We start from the raw sequence: 17,920 nt of genomic DNA, 5'->3' as shown, positions 1-17,920 counted from the left end.
GTTTAATTTTTCCTACCAAAAAGCCAAGCATGGCCAACATGTTCATATAGAAGATATGAAAGTGATGAAAATGAACAATTGACTGTGCATTTAAAGTTAAAACAGGATAATATGTATCTCTTCAAATGGTTCCCCTGTCCCTGGAATCATCAAATCAAAGAGTATCTTTCCTCAATGCTTGCGGCTGCCCCTTCCTCACAAACTACCCTCACTTTTGACTGGTGATAATTCCAATGTTTCTTGCACTTTTTCCTTTTTTCACAGGTAGGGAGGAAGCTCCTGTTTCTGGCTGGCACTGCGGCTGCCACCCAGGATGTGTTGCTCACGACCCTGTCCTGTGCTGGGTCATCAGTAGTTCTGCTGAACCAGAGTACCCTCCTTCTCATGGTTCCCTGAAGGTTCAGGCAGCGCAGGGAGCTGTTCCTACTATTGCTGAGTAATTCTTTCGCTTCTCTTCTTGCTTTCCTGGGTTGTTCAGCTCATAGAATTTTAGAAGAGGAGGAGAGCTTAGAGATCACCTGATTTCCTTTTTCCTTTTATTGATTTGGAAATTAAGATCCAGGTATGCGTAGAGGGTCCCAAAATGTGGTCCTCAGACCAGCCTCATCAGCCTCCCCTGGTAACTTGCTAGAAATGCCAGTTCACAGGCTCCACATGACACTCAGGGAACCAGGAACTCTGGGCATGGGGCCCAGCAATCTGCATTTTAACCCTAGGGGTGGGGCCCAGCATTCTAACCAGCCCTCCAGAGGATTTTGATCCATGCCACAGTTTAAGAAACACAGGCTTGTGTCATTTGTCCAAGGTCACATAGCTGACAGCAGGACACAAACCCAGGGTTCCGGACACCCGGTTTTGAGCTCTTTCTGTTCCATTGCTTTGCCCCTGCCCCTTCCCGAGCTTACATTCACTGCATTTTTTCTTTTCTTCTCGTTGGCATTTTTCTCTTATTGGTGTTCTTTTGGAAGCTGGCATTTATTCATTTAGTTTTAATGAGGTCCGGTCTAGCTCCCTTTTCCCCACTCTCAGTTTGTAGAGAGATTTAAGTTCAGGAGCTATTACCTAATTATATTAATTTCATGTCTGGGGATTTTAACAACAATTTCTTCAAATTGAAGTTTTAATTTGACCACGAATCCTCGCCCTGCGCAGAGGTGCTGTCAGTTTTTCCGGGTTCGTAGATTTTTCTCTGCTCTTCAAGGAAAGCTCAGCAGCGAAGCAGATGCATTTTCTTTCACTCCTCTGAGTAGAAAGGAAAGGCTCAAGCCCTTTCATGAGCAGTTTTCTTTTTCTAGTGACAGTTTTTATCCTATTCTGACAAAACCACCCATCAGGATTACCCCTTTCGACTTCACCCTCAAAGCGCCCGCTTTAGTGCCGCTCATCGATCCCCCCAACATTGAAAGAAGGAGGCCCCCAGAAGCTTCTGAGGCTCTCTCTTTGCTGCAGCAGATCCCAGGCTGGACAGACACCCTGTCTGACCCCGCTCCGTGGCTCTTCAGGGACATCCTCCACTCAGCTGGGCTTCCAAGGGGCGTCCACTTCCTTTAATCTCCCTTCCCTCCACCTGTGTTTCCTCTGAGCTTCCATTCTCAGGCTGGAAGCCTGTTGTGGTCACAGGCCCTGGTGGAAAGCTGTGTGTTTTGAGCCTTTTTCCTTCCATGAAAGAAGTCTGCATGAGGACTGAAAGGCAGTTATGAGCTTGACTACCCTGCTTGGTGCAAGGCTTACGCTGGGCCCAGGAAACTCTGAGAGCCTGGGAGTGGTGCTTTGTCTCTTACCCTCCTCCTCCTCCTTCCCAGGGGAGCTCTTTCAAATCTACATCTTCTCCAGGTGGTTAACCCAGGACTCATACAATCTGAAGAGCCCTTGGGAGGCTGGGGAGGATTCCAGGCTGAACTCTGAGATGAGGTGAACTCTGGGGAGGCCCTGAACCAACACTCAGGCCCACCAAGAATGGGCCCTGAGGGCCTGGACTTGACCTGGCTGCCCAAAGGGCCCCCCAGGCTGAGGCTGGCCCCGGGAACTGACCAGAACCTGGTGAGACACAGGATGAGAGAGGGGAAGATGTTTGGAAGCTTCTCCAGGTATTTGGATCCATGACATTTGTCTACTTTGATGTTAGTTTTTCCATACCGAGGCTGTAAGTATTAGTATTTATTTGGTGTCTCTGGGCTTGGATTTAAATGATCATATTTTTACATGGTGACTGTGCTTATAGAAGAAGCTGTTGTGGTGTCCCTCTTGACATATAAAGAATGACAAAGATAATAATAACTCCTGTTACGGAGTATATGCTGTGAGTTCCAATAGCAGGCACTTCATAGACTTTGCCACCAATCTGACTATCCAAACTGTGAGATGAATACGATTAACCTTCTCCTGGTGAGGAGACAGAGACTGAGATTAAGCAATTTTCTCAAAGTAAAAGATTACTAAGAGAGAAAAATTTGTGACAGTTTTCTTTCTCCTGTGAGAGTTTGGTGTAGTGATGAAGCATTGACTCTGAAATCAAACTGCCAAGTTCAAATTCTAGCTCTGCCACTCATTCTAAGACCTGACTGTACTCCACTTCCAGTACGTCAGTTTTCTCACCTGTAAAATGGGCATAATAATGGCATATACTTCATAAGGTTAATAAAAGAGTTGAAGAATTAGTATATATTAAGAGCTTTAAAAATGCCTGGCATAAAATAATCACCCTATGTATGTTGATTATTAAGAAAATGCAAAGCTTGGAAAAAAGCACTATTTCACATTATTTGCCAAATGAACTAATCTTTTAAAGTAGGTTTTCCACACGTTTAATACTCATTTTCTGGCTCTTTTCAGGGCTTGGTAATAAAACAATCCAGTGCTTAGTGAGAAAGTTCAGGAGGAGATATGTAATTTTTACTTAGAACAAATAAACAATTTATCACTCCTCTCACCCCTTCCCCTGCTCTCCCACCTCTTCCAGAGTGCTCTCCTGGGCACCCTGCTCCTTTGTACCTCCTGCGGCTGCAAATCACATTGCAGCCATCCCATTTGCAGTACAAAGAGACTGCCAGGAAGGAATGGGCTTAATTAGTAAGAGATGTTCAAGGTAAAGTCTTTACAAAAGAGCTAACTGTGCTGTGTTAGAGGGAAGAAATATGATGAAAGCCACCATTACCGGAGCCGGGATGATGCATAGCCTGCCTTGTCACATCTGCTTAGATGTCCTAGCTCCAATTTCAGGGATAGTTCAGAGCTGAGGTTTTTGACTAGGAGACCTCAGAACAGGGCAAAACGCTTCCAGTTTATGCCATCAGATCTGTAACAACTCTAGCCAATTAACATGCCAACTGGGGGAAAATGTAAGTGAAGAAAACGGGGACCCATCTCCCAGAGTTTTGTGTGAGACACAGACATGGATGTAGCCAGTCCCAAATACAGCAAGAGACTGGTAAGCCTGAGCCCGGCGATAGAGCACTGTGGGGGCACAGCACTCATGAGTTTGGGTGGTGAGATAGGAGCAGCTAAACAGAGGCAGCCACCGCTCCACAGAGCTGGCACTTGATCAGGCTACCGGCTAAAAGGGAAGAATAGCATGAACAGTGGAATCCGCAGTCGGTTCTAATCTTGGCATTGTCATTTGCCAGTGTCGTGACCTTGGCGAGTCCCTACAGCTACGGGTATTGATTTTTAAGGTTTTACATATTACTCCTAGTTAACCTCCACATATGCATTAAGTTCCATCCAAGGACTTCAAGGAAGAGACAGAATCTTCTCTAACAAATTGTTAAAGGCTCTAGAGAGACTGGTTGGAGATACTCATATGACTTGAATCTTTGCCTTCCCTTAATTCACGCATCCTACCCAGCTGTGAGTGGGCATCTTAGAGTTTGTAGCTATTCCAGGAACAGTTTTCAAACCACAATTAGGAGGTTGTTAACAAATAGTTATTGGCTTGGCTTTATTTATGGTCATTAGTAAGGCTTACATCTTGTTTCTAGAATTGATTGTCTACCTGGGAACTTAGGGAGAATTCTTTGGCCAAACTGGATGTGCTGACTCTATTCTGAGCATTCTAATGTTATTAGGGTTCTTGAGGGTGCATGATATTTGAAATGATATGTAAACTGAGCAGACTTACTCACTCATTCATTCAGCAAATATTTAGTGAGCCCTGACTATGTTCCAGGTGTTATACTAGGCGCTTGGGAGATGGCATTGACTAAGGAAACCCTGCTATGACACAGTTGAAAATCTACATGTGTGACAACCAGTTCCATAAGCATATACAATAGAAAAAGATAAGTTTCACTTACAGGAAGTGTAGGAAGGATGGCAGAGACTATCAGACTTACTCCTCTGTCTGCCTTTCTACATCTCTTGGCCCCTTGCATCTGGTAGGGTTGTGTGATTAATTTTCACCAAAGGCAGGTGAGTGGAAGTGATGTGTCACTCTCGTGCAGGACTGATTTTCTCCATGCTCACTCTTACCTTGCCTTGATGGCTTTGGTGGCCACACATGCCAGAGGGCATAGCCACAAATGGAGGAGGGTGGCCCAGTCTGCTTCAGACTATGATGTGAATGAGAAATAAACTTTTAATGTCAATGTCATAAAAGACAAAGAAAGCCTGGGGCAATATTCCACATTAAAGGAGACAACTAAATGCAGTAGCCGCCCCTAGAATGGATTCTGCACTGAAAGGGGAAAAGTGCTACAAAGGACATAATTAGATCAACGGACAAAATTGGAATGTGAATGTGTGATTAGATTTTTTTTAAGTGTTATATTAGATGTTTTAAAGTACTGTATTGTCGACCTGTGAAGATGACAATTGTACTATGGTTATATAAGAGACCTCTCTAGTCTTAAGAAATACACATTAAAGTCTTCAGGGGCAAAAGGGCACAATTTATATAACTTATCGTCAAATACTAATGCAAATGGGGGTAAAATATTAACAAGAGGGAAATCTGGGTAAAAGGTATATGGATGTTCCTTGTACTATTTTTAGGCTTGCAACTTTTTGTAAGTTTGAAATTATTTCCAAATTTAATTTTTAAAATGTAAATGTTATTAAGTCACTAAGGCATTGGGGTTTATTGTCGCCACAGCACAGCCCCTACTTTGTTGATAAGTATAGATGCAACTGAGAAGATATTACAGGGCTGACAAGTTAGTTTACTGGATGAGGGAAGAGTTCCTAGAGGAAGATGATCTGAAAAATAAATAGGAATTAGCCTAGTAAAGAGGGAGGAGTATTCCAAGCAGAGGAACTTTGTCTATGAACACCCAGCAGTGAAAGAGAGTATGGTGTTTTCATGGAGAAGAAAGATTTCAACACAGCTAAGACATAGAGTTTGAGGAGTGAACAGGTAGGAGCTGAATCTGGACATGTAGGGAGGGCCGGGTCCCAAAGGGCCATATAAGCTGTGTCTGGGCATTTGGACTTTGTGCTAAGGGCAGTCGAAAACCTGGAAGGGTTTTAAGCACGAGAATAGTTAGAATAGCGAGTTAGAAGATGACGTTTCACTTGGGACAGCCAGTAGAGCAGTGGTCACGAGGCAGTTGGATAAAGGGCAGGGAGATCATAAAAGAGGTCAAGGCTACAGGCGGAGAAGTGGGAACTCTGAGCACATTTGTGGTAGTGGTGAGGGCACCAGGAAGGGGGTGGAGTAGACAAGATGCCCAAGGCAGACACCAAAGGGACAGTAGGCGTGTGGATGGGTAGAGAGCTCGATGGTAAGCCTGGGCTTCGGCAGTGCCGCTGTAGATAGGCTCTTGCCACTCTTGTGACTCAGTTTTCCCCTTTGAAAGTTTACTAACTCATTGGGATAGTAAAGCTCTGTTAATTGATACTTAGATTAGATTTAGAAGCTTCAAAATACATTTATAAGAGGCTTCTATATGTTTAGTGATTAAAGTATTTTCTACAGTCAGTGAGTGATCTGTTGACATCCCATTTTATAGATGGGATCATGGAGTTCAAGAAGTTCTAAATGTTTTTACTTCCTGTTTCTCTGGGATTTGGCTAAGAAGTGCAGAATGGGATGCCAGGAGTTGGGCTTTTAGACTTAATGTAATTCCAAATTAATTATTCAGAGGTCAAGGCATGTTACATATGCCTTTTTATATTCTTTTCTGGGTTTTAATCCTCAGTTTATTTTCTGGTCCAATTAGTCAGCTCTCTCCTTTTCACTGACTTGTGTTTTGGAAGGCTATGTGGAAACACAAATTTTCAGTCAATCAGGTGATCACCATCCTTCAACTCCTGACTCCTACTCATGCTTCACAACCAGGTTCAGATGTGCTCCTGGAAACATTGCTCCCGTTTCCTCCCTAGGCTGGGCCCAATGCCCACAAGTGAACTTCCAGCATTCCTGCGACTCTCTCCTACTAGCCTGTGAGCATCTTGAGAGTCAGGACTGGGTCTGATTTGCCTGTCTTTAACTCTCCAGCACTATCTAACTCTCTATCAGCGGGTCTCATAGAAGATGTTCATGTTCAGGATTTGTTCAGCTTAGCAGAACTGACTGAAAACAGACATCCCTTACTGAAGGGGCTGAAGGCTCAGATGGTTAGAATAATCATGTCCCAAGTGGTGTGCATATGTCTCAGAAATTGCACAGTATGATTCCATGGGGGGAAAAGGGAAATATTAGAATTGCCATTTAAGGATATAACTATTCTTTACCCTTTTACTTAACTTACTGTTTTTGAGTATGTTTTATAATAGATACAAATTATTGGTACAGTTATATGCATACACATGTATTTCTGTGCGTGTACCTGCATTTATATATGTTGAAGCTTCATGTTCAAAATTTTAAAATTTTGAAGGAAGATATAGCTTGTGAGTGTGATTCCTTTGTGGGTCTGTCATTGGCTGTTTCAAGGCTGCAGAATGATCTGGCAATCCCACTTCTGGGCGAATATCCTAAGGAAGAGAAATCACAATCTTGAAGAGATGCCTGCACCCCCATGTTCATTGCCACATTATTTACAATAGTCAAGACATGGAAACGACTTAAGTGTCTGTCAGTGGATGAATGGATAAAGAAAATGAGGTATATATATTTTTTCAATGAAATATTTTTCAGCCATAAAAAAGAAGGAAATCCTGCCATTTTTGACAACAATAGATGAAACTCGAGGGCACTAGCAAAGTAAAATAAGTCAGGTGGAGAAAGGCAAATATTGATGATCTCACTTATATATCAATCTAAAAAAACAAAATCATAGACACAGAGAGTAGATTGGTGGTTATAGGAGGGTGGGGGATGAGAGAAGGTGGTCAAAGGGTACAAACTTCCAGTTATAAGGTGAGTAAGTCCTGGGGATCTAATGTGAAGCATGGTGATAATGGTTAAAAATCATGTATACTTGGAATTGGCTAAGAGAGTAGTTTTTAGTTCTCACCATACAAAAAAAAAAGGTGAAGTGATGATGTGTTAACTAACCTTATTGTGGTCATCATTTCACAATACATCTATCAGATCATCATGTTGTACCTCTTAAATTCACACAATGTTATATGTCAATTATATTTCAGTGAACCTGGGGAAAAAAGTTATCCCCTGCTGAGTTATCCTTTTATTCCTGGTCAGCCTCCTTTCATGAAGCTGTCAGTGTTCAGAGATGGCCATTGGACCCAAACCCCTCTTCTCTGGTGGTTTCTCCTCTCTGTACCCTCACCACCCTGTACAGTATTTGGCTTTTGGCACAGAGTAATTTGGCCTTGCTGGCAATTTATTGGTCTTACAGGACCCAGGTGGTTAAGTTATCTTGTATAAAGCTAGCACACAGCAGACACCTAATTAATGATGATGATGGTAATAATATAGGGATGATTGAACTAGACACTTTCTGTTGGTATTGTATCCTGTAGAGACGGCTGTCTTCCTTTGTTTGGATCAATGTCTTTGTATTAGTACTTGAAGGATGATTGTGTGTGTCATGGAGATGAATTTCCAGGTAAGATAGCAGACCTGATGGGCTCATGTTGGTGGATGGCTAGAAATTAATGCTGCGTGAGAAGGTAGGAGGGAGGGAGGGACAGACAAAGGAGGGAAGGATGTAGAAATGAGAGGTTTGGAAGGAATGAGTCTTTAGGAATAATGGCTACTGTTTTTCGCTCTGTAGGTCATTTAAACCTTAAAACACCTCTCCCCACTACCCGCCCCAGGTAAGTATTGTCCTCATTTTACACACGAGACAACCAGTGCCCAGAGAGGTTAAGTGACTTGCCCAAGATCATATGTGTAATAAGAGACAGAGCTAGGATTCAAACCCAGGTTTGAGTGACTGAAACCCATGTTCTGAGCCCACAATCCCACCCTCCCCAAGGACATAGCAATTCTGAGTAGCTGGCTTCAGCACATAGTCAGGAAGCCCTGGAGAGGTACCTATAGGCCTTTCTCCCCACCTGAAATGAGAAAAACCAGAACACAGTGCCCCACGTGACCACCTTGTGACCACTGAGGAGTTAAAGGCAGAGTCTGACCTTTAAGGATTTGCTTGGAGCAGGCAGAACCTTCTGTCATCACTTCCCAGCTGTTCCTGGGGTAGCAGGGTGGCAGCAGCCTGGGCAGCCCTCTCTTCTGTCTCCTTTTGGAATGTTCTCTCTTGCTCAGAAATATTTAGTGTGGCCCTATTTGAATTGTTGAAGTTACGGCATCTGGTATTTTGTGTGCATTTTCTCTGAAAGTTAAAAAAAAATTGTTATTCTTCTCCCTGAAGCAGAATCTCTCTCTCTGCCCGCCCTCCCCTCTTTTTAATTTTAAAGCATTTCTTTGGCATATTCCCCTCTTTAGACTTTTTCCGCCTTGATGAAATTGAGGCTTCAAGATTGTCCGCTCTGGTTCCAGCAGGATTTTGAGGACTTTTAAATTTGTCAGCCAGTCCCTTTAAGCAACGGGCTACCCTTTCCATAATTAAAGGAAAAACCCCAAAGCTACTAACAACCTGCCCCTCCTCTCCTTTTTTTTCACGCTGGTTCCAGCATTTTTGGTTAACACTACTGCTGGATAAATTAGAAAACAAAATCTCTGCGGGTGGCCAGGCAAAACTTATTAATCATATAACCCTAGCAGACGGCATAGCCCTAATACAAATATTTGCTTCTGTCACTGGCACTCGTCTGATCACTGCCAAATAGTGACAGATTTTAAAGACAATCACATTAAGTATTAATCAAGCTTGAAAGATGCCACCACTCAGAGGCATACTAACGAGTAGGCATTTCCTGCCTGCTTTCTGCATGAACAGTGTCCTATGCCAGTGCATTAGTGAAAATGTTCTTTTCCTTCATAAAGCATCACTTTCAGCATGCCTAAAAATCTAAAATGGCCATTGGCTGGCTGGGTGACCTTAAGCCGGTGACACAGCTCCTACTAACTAATACCCTGGAGTCAGGCTTCCCTGGCCATGCTCACGTGCCTTATTCTAGCCTCTCTCCTGCTGCTGGGGTGTGAGCAAGTGCTAGGTGTTTGGTTCGTCAATTAATGAGAACTTCTGGAGGCTAGAAAAGGGACCCAATTCGTGGAGAAGGCCACCTGGGGTCAGGGGTGCTCAGGCCAGGCTTGGAAGGAAGGGAGAGAATATTGCAGCAGAGGGACTTGAGTAATGGTGGGAACTGGCATTGGCCAGATCTGCCTGACTTGGAGAATAGCAGGAAATAACATTTGCTAAGTCAGATGGGCTTGGCACAAAGAAGAAATTAAGAAAGAAGTTCACACTGTTTCAGTAAAAACTTCTATTTGCCTGAGGAGGATCCTCAAAGACAGAAAACATCAGGGAGGGCAAGATCTGCCAGTCTACACTTTCTGGGAAGTTGGTCCCAGGGGAATTGGGTAGAGACTTAAGACTGCTCAGGTGGGCATGCCAGGAAGATGGGTCCAGCGATGCTTGGAGGATGCAGAGGAGGAATCAGAGCTCCAGTTCCACCACAGATCCTCCTTGAGTTGCTCAGACTTTACCCACAGCAGAGGGATTCCAGAGGCTCTAGAGCTGCTCAGCGTTCCTGGGTATTACCTTTGCAGAAAGAATGGAGTTCCAAAAGGAGAAGTGGGCTGACAGCTCAGTAAGGGCCTCATGGGACCTTGCCCAGCTGAGGGTCAGTTTTTAAGCTCTCTGGTTTCAGAAACATGAGTTTGTCTCTTTTGAGAAGTCTAGGCTCAGATAACTGACTCACATTTGCTAAACTCATGTGAGCTTGATGTATAAGTGGGAATCCGAGATATTTATAATGAGAACATAAAATTTGGGGGTGGTGCAGGGGTGAGTGTATATTTGTTTGCATGTAAATATTGACTTAACTGGCTTGTGCCTTCTCTCTTTGTAGGCAAATTCATAAGTTATAATTTAAAAAGTAGCTTGTTAAGTTCAAGCGAATAAAAAGGCAACGTCATCCTCTGGGCAGTGCTGAAAATGTACCAGAAAATTCTTATTGTTTGGCTTCTATTTGTCTAGACTCTTTGAAGACCATTTCTCCTCATGCTATTTTAACCCAACTTTCTGTACAATTAATTAGTTTCCAAGTTATTTCTTGGAGATTACAATACCTCCAGTTAGGATTTTCTTAAGGGGTATGTGTTGGGGGTAGAGGAGTATTAAGAGGCCTGCAGGTGAGATACTCGGTAGAGAAAATCAGAAGATAATTATCTCTTGGTAACTCTTTGCCAAGCTACCAACCCATTTAAGCACACAACATTCACTTCTTTCCTTATTACTGAGAAAAACCACGGAATCACAGAATTTTAGGAGCTGGAAGAGGCCTTAGAAATAAATGAACCCAGGGATAATCTAACCCAGCTCTTTGGCTTGGTGGTAAAAATCTACTCTTTTGGTCACTTAAATTGACTTCCCACTCATACAGCTTCATTATTTATTTATTTATTTATTTATTTATTTATTTATTTATTTATGTATTTATTTATTTATGTATTTAATTTATTTTTATTGAAGTACAGTCAGTTTACAATGTTGTGTCAATTTCTGGTGTACAGCACAATACTTTAGTCGCATAGGAACATACATGCATTCGTTCTCACATTCTTCTTCACCATGGGTTACTACAAGATATTGAATATGGTTCCCTGTGCTGTACAGTATAAACTTGTTGTTCATACATCTTCATTTTTTCCTTATTCTTTCATCTGAGGAGTAAATGTTCTATCAAGACCAGCTACTTTCCCCCCATATGCTTTTACATTTTTTTTTATTACGACTATATAATTTATTGTCCAAACTGGGACACTCTTGAGACTAAAAGGGGGCATTATGAATAGTGAAGCCAGGACAACAGGAAAAGTTGGACGTATAGTCATCACCATTTCTACTGCCTCCTCCTCACCTTCAAACCTTGATTCTTCGATAGCCCTTGCTTCAGTTGCTTTTTTTAATCTCTCCTTTTCATCTGCTTAGAACCCAAATCACTTGGCCACATTCATTGTGAGCCTTCTTTGTGATAATCTTTAAGGGCTTGGGTTGTGGTTTTGGCCCCTTAAGAAGACTTATCTCCTGCCTCGGGGCAGAGGGAGTGAGGGCAGGGAATGAAGGGCAGGAGCTCTTCCTGGTGCTCCCCCAAAGGCAGCTATTTTTCTGGTAGGAATGTGGAGTAAGAGGTTCAAGGTAAGACTGCTGAGAGAGAAATCATTTTGCTATAAGCAATTTTTGCTGCGACTGCTGCACCAGCCACTCACTTTGCTCTTGGCTTCTACCCCTGCTCAAAATCTATCTTTCTTCACCCCCTCTCTCCTCCTCTGCTCTGGGAGGAGAGAGGCAATGCTTGCATTTGCCTCCAATGTCAGTCTATCCTCGGGAGCAGCACCAGAGCCGTGCGCCACTCGCCAGTGCCCCCTACAGGTTGCAGAGAGCCCAGCTCACAGTGACAGCTCTATTAATATCTTAATTGGAATGGAAATGTGGGGCTGTGTTGGAGCTTTAGGGTTCTGTGTGCAGCTCTCTCTCTTTCTTTATTCTTCTCCAGGAAGACTGAGTATTTTTGGCATTGAAGAAACAACTACTGTGTTTGGAGAGTCATTCATTCACACAATAGGTGTCATATTTTTATTGACCCACTAAATCCCTCAATTTAGTGTCTCATAAGAGCTAAAGGGCAAAGATCCAGGGGTATTGGGGCATCCTTATTTCCCACAGAATGATGAAATCGAAAGTTCTACTTAAGCTTCTCTCATTTTGGAGTTGTGGCTCTTCCAGTCCCTTAAGGCATAAATGCCCCACACGAAGCTGCTGACAGTATAATGAGATGTCTGCTGGGGGCTGCCTGATGACCCCCTTGTACTTGGTTAAAGCTGGCTCAGCCTCAGTGGTGTAGTTAGAGTCATCTTTATTGTGGATTTGTGAAATTTGTCCCAGGAGTCAACTCTGGGGATTTGTCTATTAACAAGGCTGGAAACATTTCCTGACCCCTTTTCATCTTTTTGCCAAAAATCTCCAAAGGTTCAAGAAGAACTGAGTTCATTTCCCTTGAATTGCTTCCTGTTCATTATTTTAATGTCAACCTCATCTTAACTTCTCACTCACAGCCTGACTGTCTATGAGGAAGAAAATATTGATCCTTTCCCAAGAAGCTGCTTTAAGAATCTCTCCAGGGCATTGAACATGCGGCTTTTGGGAAGGGTTAATAGTTCAGAATATCCTTCAGGCTTCTAGATATTTAGTTGTACAGAATCTTCCACCTTGTGACCTAAAATACATGACGCACCTTTCGCCTGCTGGCAGATTCAGGTCCAGCCCCTACTGTGTGCCAGGCCTGGGTCTACTCTTGACTCCTTTTTACCATAACTATTCACTCTCTCCTGGGTTTGGAGCACTTTTGCTTCCATTGGCCTTCTCCTGCTTCCCTTCTCTCAAGTGTCTGAAGCCCCCAGACACTTGAGTCCTCTGTCCCCATACAGAGATGTCAGGGCCCGGAATTCAGGTCCCCAGGGCAGCCCTTAGCCAGGTGTGGAGTATGAAAGACCAGCTCCCTTGCTTGGGTTGAAACAAACTCAAGTATAATTTATGCTCCCAAGTGTCCCTGGTGGGATCAGGCAGAAGTAACTCTCTGTGGAACTTTGCCTGAAATTACAGCCTGGCTAGGTTTCTTTCTTTTTTTGTGTTTTTGTTTTTGTTTTTTGAGGGGCACTGGGTTTATTTTCTCTAGCCAAAGGGATCAACACACAGTGTCTCTCCAAAGCTGATCATTTAGATTAAATTGTCCTGAAGATTTAGGCTTAAGAATGCTTAAAATTTGTCTTATAAACAAAATTTTGCACATAGTCATATAACCTTACTGGCTTGGTTTCCTTCTCTTCCCATCCTGCATTCCCCACTGCCTTACCCGTTTCTCCTGGGAGCATTTCATACTGAATCACTTGCCTATGGATCCTCCCCTCAGGCTCTGCTTCTGGGAAACCTGACCCAAGACAATATACTCTCATTGAATTCTCACAGCCATTCTATGAGAATTAAATTTTTAAAAATTTACTTTCATTATTCTCATTTGTAGATGAAGAAATTGAGATCCCTAGAATTTAAGTGATTTCCTCAGGACCATACGACGAATAAGTAAGGTGCAGAGTTGAGATTTAAATCCAGTGCTTCTGACTTCAAATCTCTGCCTGACCAGCCACTGGAGAGGACAGATGTCACGCAGAAAGGGACAGAGTCTTCATTCCTCTGCCTTTTGTTCGATTTGGTCCCCACGTTGGGTTGCATGATGCCCATCCACACTGGGGAGGGCAGTCTGCTTCACAGAGTCCACCCATTCAAGTGTTGGTCTCATCTGAAACACCCTCACAGACAGACCTAGGAATAAGGTTTGATCTGGGCACCCCATGGTCCAGTCAAGCTGATACATAATAATTGATCATCACAGGGATGAAGTTCTGCCACTCCTGAGGTATTCTCAGGCTCTCCTTACTCCTAGGGAGACAGCTGCACAACCCAGACACCAAGCAGTCCTGGGTTTGAACCCTGCCTCAGCCAGTTCCCCAGCCAAGTTATTTAACCCCACTGCACCTCTGGTCCTTCAGCTAGAGAAAAGATATTACGATTCCTTCCTCAGAGTGCGGTGGTTTTGATTAGGATGCTTTCAGCAGCAGATAACACACAGGCCAACCCAAACCGACTTAAACAATGTGGAAATGTATTTGCTCACACAGGAAGAAGTCCAGATGTAGAGGGGTCCAGGCAAAATGTAGCTGGGGCCCAAGTGTTGTTGGCTCTTGGCTTCAGTCCTCTTGGTTCCGTCCTCTTCTGATTTTCAGCTCTGTCATCAGGCTGGTTCCGTTCCCATTTGCAAGAGGGTCAGCAACAGCAAGCGGGGTAACATGCTTTCTCCCTTACGTCTAGTGAAGGAGAGGAAGAAACCTCTGCCCCAACAGTGAAGGCATGCACTGCCCTTCCAACTGTTTGGATCCTCTTAGTGCACATGTGCACCCATGGACCAATAACCAGCCATGAACTGCCATGCATTGGCTTAGCATGGGGTAGACCGAGTGTCAGGAAGGATGAAATTGTATAACCCACGGGCATTTTCCAGCTCATAGCTAGAAAAAACCTCAGTAAAATTAGTTATGTTTCCAAATAATGAAGAGAGTATTGTTTGGGTCAGTTCCACATATACACCTGACTGTATGTGGAATGTCCTCTATCTTTAATGTTTATCTTCAGTCCCTCCGTTGGTCCAGGGGCACAATCTCACTTCCCATCAGAATGGATGGCAGGGCAGTGCACAAGCTGGGATGGCAGCCATGGGCTTGTTTAGTGCATGAAAAGCAGTTCCACTGTTATGCACAAAGGCAGAAATTAGGACATAGGACCAGGAAAGGAATGCTGAGTGGCAGCTCCGAAAGAGGAGGAATTGGGAATCAGGAGCAATTGGGAATCAGGAGCAGACACATCAAAGTGCTTTCAGCTTTGCTTTGCTCTATTCTGTCCCTGGTGCTCCCTCTGCCTTCACAAGAACTCATTGTGGTGAGGGTGGGGGAGGGGTGTCACCAGCAATTAGAGGGACGTTTTAAACAACTCATCCATCCAGGCATACTTAGGACCCCATTCCATCTCTATGTATTTGGCAACTAGCTGGGAAGGACCAGAACTGAGGCTTTCACACCTATTTAGCACCTGGTTAAGCATCACTTGGCACCTGCCAAATGGGTCTTTTACTATTTAGGGGGAATTTGCACTGATTACTAATTAAGCAGAAGTCATTGCTGCTCACAATCATTAGACTAAATCAGTTACTGGGGAAAAGTCTTGATAAGCAGCTGCCCAAATGAAACGGATTCGAAGGCGCCCCACGCACACAGACTCTGGGAGTCAGCACGAGCTGGAGTCTTCTGAATAGGTTCTTGATGAGGACTGAACCTGGGGATGGTTGGTGGTCTCAAAACTAGGTGACAAAGGTTGTGGAGTCTTGAGAGGTGAGATGCTTATACTTAATTGAGGTAAATTAGATAAAGTTCCAAGCTTAAGGGGCAAGTTCTGCATTGAGTAAACATTTCACAAATGCTTTGGACTGTAATTCTCTTTCCTTTAATTTCCTTTGCATAAATGTTTTTGGGGTAGGCGAGTCCCTGCCCCAGCGACATCCTCCATTGCCCTGTAGTGCACTTAGAACACTTCATAGACTCATTTTGTAGCTGACGTATAGTAGGTTGTCTGAACTACGATTCTTAAGACTTATGTGAACTTGGCATTTGCAGGACAATTTTTTTTTGAGAGGAAGGGTGTGTGTGTGTGTGTGTGTGGCAGGGAAGGCATATAGTGATTTCCTTGATACGTGTGTGTGTGTGTGTGTGTGTGTGTGTGTGTGTGTGTGTGGCAGGGAGGGCATACAGTGATTTCCTTGATGTGTGTGGGGGGGCAGGGAGGGCATATAGTGATTTCCTTGGTGTGTGTGTGGGGGGGGGGGGCAGGGAGGGCATATAGTGATTTCTTTGATATCCAGCACTTTGGAAATGCTTATGAGTGTCTGAGGACCTTTTCTGTGGGTAGCAGATTCTCATAAGAGACCAAGAACTCCTCAAATAACATTAAATACTATGCCTGAAGACAAGCACTTTTGAATCAAGGTACAAACTGCGTCTGAAGACTTGTCCCATGTCCCATCTTTTTTTAATAACATGGCTACTGCTCTTTACCGAATGTTGTTTTGGAAGTCAGGGAATATTAAACTCAGTGGGCATTGTGAAAAATATATTATGAAGAACCTGATCTCTGTATATTTGGGGACAAAATTTACTTTGAGATAGGCTTGAGATCTATGTTATTGTGCTGGCTACTTCTGAGATGCTAATGTCCACAGGAGGTCAGTGAATTTTCCTAATATTGTGCATGCCTATACATTTCTGTCTTCACCAGATTTTCCTGGGACTCTACAGGCAGTTGTTTCTTTGCGGGGAGGAGTTAGATAGCTCCGTATCATTAAACACTGTGATGATGTTTGGGGGCAATTGCATCTCACTTCCTGGAAGGTCAGAGAAAGGAATTCAATTTGAAGCCAATGGAAAATTTCAAACATGGGTGCAATCCCATATAGCAAATACCAGCATAATGAAAATCTCTGCATGCCAGTGATTCCCAATGGCCTATTTATATCAGCAATATTCAATGAGGGGGAACTTTGTCCTAAATAAAAATGTGGACAATCTTTTGGAGTTCGTTCTAATGGGAAACTATTGTCAAAAATCTTGAGGGAGTGGAGCAGTGAATGAACACTGACTTGGAGAGGGGTTTCTGCAGGAAGCTCTCAAAGGTGACTGAGAGTTTAGCGGGGTGGGGAAATCAGGTAGAGAGATGACCACGAGAACACGAGCCCTTTCAAAAATGCATCGGAATCTTGGAGTTTAATGGAATAAGGGAGGGATGTTCAATATATTTTATTTTACAAATTGAAGGAAAGGGTGACCCAGGAATGCTGGATAATTTGGAACACACAGGTAGCAGACATCTGGGTGACATTTAAATGCTGTTATGCTAGGAGCTCCCATCCATTTAATGCAGTGCTTGGTACCTACTAGGTGTATGTTAAATAACTATTATGCACATAAAATGACAGTGGACACAAAGGTCCAGGGATGGACCCCTTTGATGGGAACCTTACTGTGGAGCATGTGGACCATCTACACTTGGCCTGACCTGTGGGATGTTAAGAGGTCCTGGGGTTACATGTGCTCAGCTGCTTCTCTGCTTGTAAGGCTTCCCCCTATAAATCATATTTTATATCTGAACTGCATGATCCCTTTGCTCCTTGGGAAGCAGGGTCCTTTTCAAAACAAGTGTCAGGCTTTCCAGGCTCCTGGAATGGAAGGAAGAGGGAGAGTCTCCCTGCAGGAGGGATTAACAAAAAAGAGAACTTTCCCCTGGAGCAGACAATGTCCCGTCAGCAGAAGAAAAGAGTGGGAAGGAGAGAAATAAAAAAAAGTGGACAAATCTTTCTTGATGCCGAAGAGAAGCTGATTTCCAGATTTTTCCTTTGAAAGGGGTACTGTTGATTGAGGCTTTTCTCTCCACTTCCAGGAGCTTCCCAGATCCGCTGGGCTGTTTGGGACTGGCTGTTCTCCTGCTTGTGGCCAGGGAAAATAAAGATGGTGTTACTGAGGAAAGGAAGGTTCTCTCTGGCTGCTGAGTGAGGACAGAATGAGAGACATCCCCAACGGGGAAGCGGGAACCAGTGGAATGGTTTATGGGTGAGCACAGGAAGACATGCCCAAGCTGTGGGCACAGAGGTTGGAGTGGACACAGCTCCTGCCTGGAGGTGTTGTCCATCCTTAAGCAGCCTCCAGTTCCATTGCCTATTTCTTTCAGAAAGTGCCCTCAGAGAGCCGGTATGAGGCCCCAAGTCAGATGCCCTCCCTGTTCCCTGCTGGGAGAAGCACTCTAGTCCGGGCAGGGGAGGCTGCCTCCTCGTCCCCAGGACTGGCTAATGTAACTAC

Source organism: Camelus dromedarius, chromosome 5 (genome assembly GCF_036321535.1).
Source record: "Camelus dromedarius isolate mCamDro1 chromosome 5, mCamDro1.pat, whole genome shotgun sequence".
Taxonomy (NCBI): Eukaryota; Metazoa; Chordata; class Mammalia; order Artiodactyla; family Camelidae; genus Camelus; species Camelus dromedarius.
The sequence above is the reverse complement of the archived record's forward strand: the minus strand, read 5'-3'. Positions refer to the sequence as shown.